Genomic DNA, 9486 nt, shown 5'->3' on the forward strand with positions numbered 1-9486 from the left:
AGCCGAGACAGTGCAATTGTGGGAAGCCCTGGTTGGAGGTGGGGGGAAAAATGTGGGGCTGGTTCAGCAGGAGAAGGAAACTATAAGAAAAAAACACTTTGAATTTTCCATTTAAATGTTCCACCCTCACCCCAGGTTCAAGTCTTCAACCCTGCATCGCATGGCTCCCCCAACACAGTCCTTTCCAGTTTTCCCCATGAGTGTCAGTAACATTATCCCAGGAACCAAGTGTTAAATCCCGAATCACCTTTGACTCTCCTTTATTACCCCACAGCCATTCTATCTCTAGGTTCTGGGAATTCTTCCAATCATTTTTCCTATTCATCATTTTCTTTCAAGTCCTATTGCCCCTACCATGGTTCATGGTCTGTTTGTCTTATGCCCAGACTTGTGAAAAGGGTTCTCCTAACCTGACCCCCACTCCCATCCCAAAAGGAGCTGGGACTGGAGCTCGGTAAAGTGGTCTGAGCTGGTGATGAGCTTCTGGTTGGCATCTGAAACCACAGGAATGGATGAGATGGTCTGGGGTGGAGTAAGAGGGAGCAGAGATCTTAAGGTCAGGCTCTTGCCAGGAGCAAACTTAATGAAGAGGCAAAAGTTGGATGGGGCGGGCTGATAAGTGAATTGGAAGTGAAATCACAGAGGCAGCATGTCTTGGCTGAAGGAGGACTTGAGAGATGCGGGTGATTGAGGGGGCTGTGGGTTGAAAGAGGGCTGTTTAATCATTTGTTTTAGATGCAGGTTTAAATGCACATGGGAAGGATCCAGTCTAGAGGGAATACGTGACCTTGGGCAGGTGAATCCCTCTCTCTGAGCTCATATCTCCTAATCTAGAATAGAAGACTAAGGACTACCCGCTCTGCCTATTTCACAAGGTTTTGTGATGCCCAAATTAATAAGTATGAAGATGCTATAAAATGCTATAGTTATTATTTTTAGAAGTGATAGGAATTAAATAGGATAGGATTAGTGGGGAGATAGTACATATGTATCTGTTATATAGGTAGTTTGTCAAGTGTTCACTGTGACCAGAACTTTCATCCATCATCTAATCTTCACAACAGTTGAGGTTGATAATAATATTCCTATTTTATAGAAAGGAAAAGGAGGCTTGGAGAAGGTAAACAAAAAATTTGTCCACCACCCAGGTGGTAAAGAGAGAAGCTGAATCCAAACTCATTAATAGCAGGGCCGTGATGGTATGTAATTAGAGTCTCTCCATTATGGACAATGGAATTAAATCACATAATGTAAATTTACTATTTCAATAAATTTCATTTTAAAAGGACAGTATGGTTATAAGTGTTCAGAACAAAAAAAAATTAACAAAGAAAAAACTTATGGGCACAAGGACTAAATAATTGAAGTTGCTCACGACCAAAGGACATCTATCTCTAATTTAACCAGGCACCACTAGGCATACTAAATGGACCACAGTTGAGGCCAAAATGGAGGACTCAAAGCCACACCCTTGACTTCTAAAGAACCCTTTATTCTATCCATGAAAGCATTACTGGTTGTCCCCCTTTCTTCACTTATAGAGAATCCCTGAATTTTAGTTGGCCAGAGGCTGCCCAAAATAAAGACTACCCTTCCCAGTCTCCCTTGCAGGTGTGACTGTGTGATTAAATTCTGGGCAGTGGCTGGCGAGTAGACGTTATGTGTGCAGCTTCAGGACCAAGTTCTTCAAGGGAATGGGTATGCCCTCTGCTAGTCCCTTTTCCACTACCACCTGATGATGGGACCTGGAACAGTCATCTTGGTCTGTGGCGTTGAGAATAGCAGAGCAACATTGAAGAGCAGAGCAGAGATGAAGCCTGGGTCCCTAACGAGCACCATCAAGCCACCATGCTAGCCCCAGACATGGTCTGGACCTGGGAGAACTTTTATACAAGAGAGAAAGAAACACTTCAATTGTTCACGTTACTGAACTTGAGGCTTTTCTGTTGAAAACCAAAGCCTAAACTGAGTTCTAACTAATATACCATCATTTAGCCCATTTTCTTTTATATACAGATTAAGGCAGAACCTCAACATCCCCATCTATAAAAATGGGAATAATTGACAGGGTTTTGGGAAGACTAGAGATAATTACATGTAAGTTTTCTTGCTAGTGCTGTGGTTCACAGTGGACAATAATATAATACAACAATATTATAACCTGTTGTAACTTTAAAAGATGCATTCCTGAAATAAAAGTCATGGTTGCTTTAAAATATTCCACACACGCCACCCCCCCAATAGTGTAGGGGAGAGGAGGAACAAAAACAACAAAATTGAGAACTGATGTAAGATGAAAGATGGGTATGTGGGGGTTAATTACACTGTTCTCTCTAATACTGTGTTTGAAAATATTCATAGTGAAAAGGTTAAAATAAATAAAATCATTCTACAGAGAAAAGAAAAGGAATTCCTGGACATAATCCAAAGTGTCTCCTTGGGAAAAATGAAACCATATTAAATGTAGTGAGAAATTAATTTGGGTACCCAAGAGGGAGGGCGGATGGATCAGGCCGAAGAGTGTTTTCATTTTCAGCAGTTTCCACAGCCCAGGGCACTGCTGCCAGCCCTTCTGTAGCTCCCCAAAGTGGCCGCAGGACAGTGGGCTGTGGGACGTTCTTGGAAAGTGACTGCATGGAAGCGGATGGAGCCCAGCCCGCCCTGCTCACTCTGGGTCAGCTCCATGACTCCTGTGACTTTGACCTTCTTGGTTCTCAGTCCTTTACCCCCACCTGTGAGTGAGCTCACCAGGTCCCCCACTGCCTATGGAAAACCTCTGAAGCAACAGAGTGACTGCATGACTCTTGCCATTGTTGATGCCAGCGATTCTAACACACGTGGCTATCAGGTCCCAGCCCACACTATGCTAGAAGCATCAACTAGGAAGGGAGAGCAGGTTGCTGCAGGCAGATTCATTGTTAGTAGCAAGAAGAACCTCTAAGCAAGAAAGAACAAATGCCTAGCCAATGCAAGAACCCACAGATCACAGGCATCTGTGGCCATTTAAGGGACAGAGACAAAGAACCCCACACACTTCATTAACTCCTGAGGGCACCCCGTTATTACCCAGCCCAGCCCAGTAATTATTGTCTATTTTGGTAAGTCGTGAAGAAAAGCTTAAATTCTGTTCTGCATCCTCTATTTTAGAGAGAAAAAAGCACACGATGTATTTCAGAAATTTTTCTGTTAAAAATGTTTGCCATCAAATAATTGGGGGCTTAAATTTCAGGAACAGCAGTTAGATTTCATTTTGTCAAGTGGTCAAGCTGCCAGTCTGTACCAGAGTACTTTACCACCCTCGATCCTTCACAGTGAGTAGCAGCAGTGTGTAGGCTTCACTGGGGACCTCCAAACAAGGGGTCAAAACCCCAAATGCTGACAGAGACAGGGTAGAGAGTGTGAGGGAAGCTGGCTGAATAGGGACTGTGGCAAACAGGAACAAATGTCCCTCCTACAGGGAGCAGCTGCTATTCAGCTCAAGTCTCTTGCCACGCAGGAGAGGGAGCTTAATGTAGCAATGTAGGCAGATCTTTCTTTCTTTAAAAGCAAAGGCAGGGCTTCCCTGGTGGCGCAGTGGTTGAGAGCCCGCCTGCCAATGCAGGGGACGTGGGTTCGTGCCCCGGTCCAGGAGGATCCCACATGCCCCGGAGCGGCTGGGCCCGTGAGCCATGGCCGCTGAGCCTGCACGACCGGAGCCTGTGCTCCGCAACGGGAGAGGCCACAACAGTGAGAGGCCCACGTACCGCGCAAAAAAAAAAAAAAAAAAAAGCAAAGGCAGACAGCAACTTCCATGGCGGTCCAGTGGTTTGGACTTTGCCTTCCAATGCAGAGGGTGAGGGTTTGATCCCTGGTCAAGGAGCTAAGATCCCACATGCCTCAGGGCCAAAAAACCAAAACATAAAAGAGAAGCAATGTTGTAACAATTTCAATAAAGACTTTAAAAATTGTCCACATCAAAAAAAAAAATCTTAAAAAAAAAGCAAAGGCAGACAATGACTATCTGAAAAGGAAATTAAGAAAATATTTCCATTTACAATAGTATCAAAAAGAATAAAATGGAGGTGAAAGACTTGTACACCGAAAACTGTAAAACATTGCTGAAAGAGATAATAGGACACAAATAAATGGAAAGCTATCCTGCATTCATGGATTGGAAGACAGTATTGTTAAGACGGCAGTACTACCCCATTAAATCTACAGATTTAATGCAATCCCTATGAAAATCTGAGCGATCTACAGATTTAATGCAATCCCTATGAAAATCCGAACACCATTTAATGCAGAAATAGAAAAAAAACCCATCCTAAAATTCATATGGAATCTCAACAAATCCCAACGGTCAAAATAATCTTTAAAAAGAAAAACAGAGTTGAAGGTCTCACACTTCCAGATTTCAAAACTTATTACAAAGCTGCAGTAATCAAAACAGTGTGGTACTGGCATAAAGACAGACATATAGAGCAATGCAATAGAGCATCCAGAAATGAACTCTTGTCATTTGATCTTCAACAAGGGTGCTGAGACCACTCAATGGGGAAAGAACAGTTTCTTCAACAAATGGTGGTGGGAAAACTGGATATCCACATGCAAAGGATGAAGTTGGATCCTTCCATTGCACCATATATAAAAATTAATTCAAAATAGACTGAAGACCTACACATATGACCTAAAACCATGACACTGGCAATAATTTCTTGGATATGACATCAAAACACAGGCAACAAAAGTAAAAAGAGAGAAGGACTACATTAAAATAAAAAAAATTTTGTGCAGCAAAATGAAAATGAATGGCAACAAAATGAAAATGCAACCTACAGAGTGGGAGAAAATATTTGCAAATTATATATCTGGTAAGGGGCTAATATATAAATATATAAAGAGCTCGTACAACTCAACAACAACAAAAAATAACCCGATTAAAAACGGGGCAAAGGACTCAAATAGACATTTCTCTAAAGATGATATCCAGATGGCCAAAAAGCATGAGACGATATTCAACATCACTAATCATTAGGGAAATGCAGATCAAAACCACATGGAGATATCACCTCATATCCATTAGGATAGGATGCCTATCCTATCCTAGGATAGGATTAGGATACCTACTATTAAAGAAAAGAAAGAAAATAATGAATGTTGGTCAGGATGTGAAGAAATTGGAATCCTTGTGCACTGTTGGTGGGAATGTAAGATGGTGAATCTGTTGTAGAAAACAGTATGCCAGTTCCTCAAAAAAGTAAAAATAAATCCAGAGATTCCACTTCTGGGCATATATTCAATACTCGAAAGAATTGAAAGCAGGGTCCCGAAGAGATATTTGTACACTCATGTTCACAGCAGCATCATTCACGATAGCCATGGGGTGGGAGCAATCCAAATGTCCATCAATGGATGAATGGGTAAACAAAAATGTGGTATACACATACAACGGAATATTACTCAGCTTTAAAAAAAAGGAAGGAAACTCTAAAATATGCTACAACATGGATGAACTTTGAGGACATTATGCTTAGTGAAATAAGACGGTCACAAACAAGTGATTCCACTTATTTGTGGTACCTAGCATAGTCAAATTCTTAGAGACATAAAGTAGACGGGTGGTTGCTAGGGCCTGGGGAAAGGAGGAAAAGGGCATTTGTTTAAAGGGTTCAGAGTGTCAGTTCTACAAGATGAAAAGTTCTGCATATTTGTTGCACAATAATGGGAATATGCTCAATACTACTGAACTGTACACTTAAAATCGCCTAGGATGGTCAGTTTTATGCTCATTTTAGCACAATTAATTTTTTTTAAACAACAAAAAAGCAGAGGGAAAAAAAATTTTTTTAATGGTAAATCTCCCAATTTACATATGTTGGCAACTGTTTTGATCCTGTAGCTGCCTATCTTATGGCGATTTCCCCATCTTTCTAACAAATAGCTGAGCCCCAAAGGTATCTCAGTGACCAGCCCTCCAGCACCTGACTCAGGTAAAGCCTAATTGGTTTAAGTCAGTCATGGCAGTGTCATCCTCCTTGCTGGTGATGGATTTAGAGGTGGGCACGTGACCCAGTTCTGACTGATAAGGTGTGAGGGGAAATCTTCTGGAGGTTTGTAGGAAAGGTTTCGTGGCTCTGAAAATGAAGCATACTAGGGAGAAATGGTCCTATTCCATTTCTGGACATTGATTTCCATCAGCATAAGGTATCTGGAGCAGCTGCGGTAATTTTCTAACCCAAAGGCAGCCATAGGCAGACCAGAAAGATGGAAAGAATCTGGGGTCTCAGTGTCACAGGGCTGGACACAGCCTTCTTGCCTCCGGACTTTCTGTTATGTGAGATCTTCCATGCCCTTATTGTTTAATCATTGTGAGTTGCAATTTACAAGTTGCAGCTTAGAAGATCATAAGTGATACAGAGGAAAAAAAGCATATGGATCAAATAAAAGAAGTCTGAGACTGAATCTGATCCAGAGGCAGGCGATTTACTACCCCAGGTGTTTCCCTAGTCACTTGCATTAAGCACTAATTCTTATGGGAGTTCCCCCTGCAAGTCAAACTCAGAGCCCCTACCCTCCTTTCTCCATGGCAGAGGCCTCAGAGAAGTCCTAAGCCATCACTGTGTCCAACATCAAGCATCAGACTACAGTGATTTCCTCTAAGATGTCCTTGGTAACGTTGCTGAACAAGTTCAAGTACGCCTGCATCTCTGGTTGCCCGTTTCTGAAAATGGTTCTTGCTACTGCCAGCCCTGTGACTGTCAAATACAGCAGTCATCCTCCTTATCCCTATAATATTCTTTGATATTAAATCTGCTTTTTCTGATATGAATAGGGCCACACCAACTTTCTTTGAGTCGTGTTAGCATGGCATATCTTTTTCCATCCTTTTACTTTTAACTTACTTGTAGGCTTATATTTAAGTGGGTTCCTTTTAGGTAGCATATAGTTGGGTCTTGCTTTTTTATCTAATCTAACAATCTCTGCTTTTTATTTGCAGTAGTCACTTTCTAGTTATCTGCTTTAAAAAGGAAAAAAAAAAGCTGTTCTTCTTTCTGCACCTAGGAATAGTTTTTTTCCTAACACGACATTTAATAAAGAGTTGTCATTCCTTACATAAATGTACATGGTGATAGCAGGGGGGTTGGAAATGTGGCAGTGCCTGGCAAAGATGCCTGGGGATGGGATGGGATGGGGCAAGTTATAGTAGTGAGAACTGCCAGTTGAGTTTTGTAATAGTTTAGCTGGTATGCAGAGGACCTGAACTTCAGGGCCTCTGAAGAAGGTCCTTTCTACTGGAAGAAGAAACAGGAGCTGGTGACACATTAGTTACAATCACCAAGACTTCTCTTTCCTGGTCTCTGTATCTTAATCACCCTCTTTCCTGAAATTATGCAAAGAATAAAAAAAGTTCGGAGTGTCTGAACTGGTAAGAATTTGCAACAATTAGTCCAATCTTTCCTTTTACAGTTGAGAAAAAGGAAGTAAGGAAAGTGAAATATTATGCCCCAGGTCTTGCCCCTGGCTAATGGTGGTGCTTGGAATAGGACCAAGTCCTCTCCAGATTTCCAGAAAGACTGGAGGACCTTACTGGTTTAATGTTAACCTTTGTATTCTCCTTAAAGGAAAAAAAAGATCCATCTGTTAATTTCTACTCTTTACCCTTGTTTTGATTTGCGGCCCTACTCAGAGAGTTGAGAAAAGAACCAACAACAAAACAAACACGGGACATCATAAGAACAGAATGAAACACCCATACAGCAAAACAGATTCGCAGGGCAACTGGGACACATAGATAAAACAGTGAAAGAAAGTGAGACTAGAAGAGACAAGATTTTCCAGGGACATGCCTGGCATGTGGGGTTATTAGCCCCATCTTGTGGCCTTTTCAGATATTGTCTCGAAGGTTAATTTTTGAACCAGTAAGCCTAACTGGAGACCTACTTGCTGGGTGAGTAGACCTAGCACAATTGGCCTCAAACTTTACTGTACCTGAGAATCACCTGGAGAGCGTGTGAAAAACGCAGATTCCTGGGCCTTTCCTCCCAAAGAGGCAAGTAGATCAAAGAATCTGGACTCAAGAATCTGTGCTTTTATTTAGAAAGCTCCCCCGGTAACTGCAGGAGGACCACTGATCATGTATAAGAAACACTCCAGAAAGCAATAACACTTTAGTGGCATCCATCGGCTTGGCATTGTGGGGAAAGGCCTATTCTGAGTAAAAGTTTGGAAGGAAATTGTCTAGATTTTAGCCTACTTGCAAGCTAACAAGTATCAATGGAAAAAATGCTGCCTGCCGTATCGGTAAACAAAGGATGTTGCGGCCATCAAGCCATCACATTAACGCTACCCCGACCTAGCAGTCAACTGCTGCAGCCACTGCCCCCTTCCCCCCAGTGATGCACCCCGAAGAGACTCAGGATGAGAAAGCACAGGATACTGACCTCAGATAGCCGAGGTGCACATCAATTAGTGAGCCCAGACTCTTGCATCTTCCCATACATAGAAAAGTGCTAAATTCCCTAACTTGAGATATCTGGTTTTCTTTAATTAACAGTAATCTTTTCAAGTTCCGACTACCTGGTCTTTGTTGCAAAAACTATGTATCCTGGATCCTCTCCTACCTCTTTGGAGCAAGCAGTCCCTCAGGGCTTAAGTCCTCTGTTTTGTCCGCCAAGTAAGATGTAATTCTCAACTTTTAAGTTGTGCTTTTTTTTTTTTTTCTAGTCAACACATGTTAGCATGCCACAGTTTCAGGAATGCTGGTAGATGAAACTCTTGACTCAACGGACAGTTTATTACTAACAGCAATGGCAATAGTCAGATTATAGTCATTTGGGCCAGTTTCCTGAGCCTTAATTCCCAAAAGCCTACATGATGTGGGCCACAGGAGGAAGCTTAGGGAACCCAAATCTTTTATAATGAAGAGTAAGATTGCCAGATCTTTGCCTGGAGGGAGACATTATCTCTGCCTTCTGAGGCTGTTCATCGTAGAAACGTCCTTGAAAAGACAGTACAAAAAAGGCAGTGTCTCTGGGTGGCATACAGAAACATGAGACCTGTGGAGACTTGTCTTCCAACGGAAGCCGGAAATGAAAGTGTTCCAGGGGAAAGGAATCCCACATCTGAACGTTGTAAAGTGATCAACGTGACACAGGTTGGAGAGACTCAGGCCTGCTGTACCTGGCAGGAATTTAGCCTGGATTTCAGTTCCCACAGCTAACTTTGCAGACGTCCTTGATCTCTGTTTCACTCACGAGGAAATAGATTCTGGAAAGATGGTGACTTGCCCGCCTATTCAACCACGGGACAAGAATCGGATCTTCTCAGAGGTCTTCCACTGCCCCTTTCTCTCATTTGTTCCCGCCTTACCCCAGGGGGCAGGCACAAGACTGCCCAAAATAAGTAAGCAACTAATGCAAGAGCGGGCACAGATCTTTGAAAGGGCACTGCAAACTCTTAAGCGGTGAAAAAGCTAACGACGCCGTTAAGATCAGACTTCACTTCGGA

The 9486-nt window shown here is 42.3% G+C and overlaps 1 protein-coding gene across 2 annotated transcripts in view; it reads right to left on the reverse strand.

Annotated features, from left to right (window-relative positions):
• PTK2B (protein tyrosine kinase 2 beta) overlaps nucleotides 1-9194 on the reverse strand; it is a 139974-nt gene extending 130780 nt beyond the window's left edge. For both annotated transcript variants that reach the window (XM_033429800.2, XM_049711752.1), the window contains exon 1: nucleotides 8601-9194. The gene's annotated coding sequence lies outside the window, so the exon portion shown is untranslated. The remainder of the gene's footprint in view (nucleotides 1-8600) is intronic.
• Between the last annotated feature and the right edge of the window lie 292 nt (nucleotides 9195-9486).

This window comes from Orcinus orca, chromosome 6, assembly GCF_937001465.1.
Source record: "Orcinus orca chromosome 6, mOrcOrc1.1, whole genome shotgun sequence".
NCBI lineage: Eukaryota > Metazoa > Chordata > Mammalia > Artiodactyla > Delphinidae > Orcinus > Orcinus orca.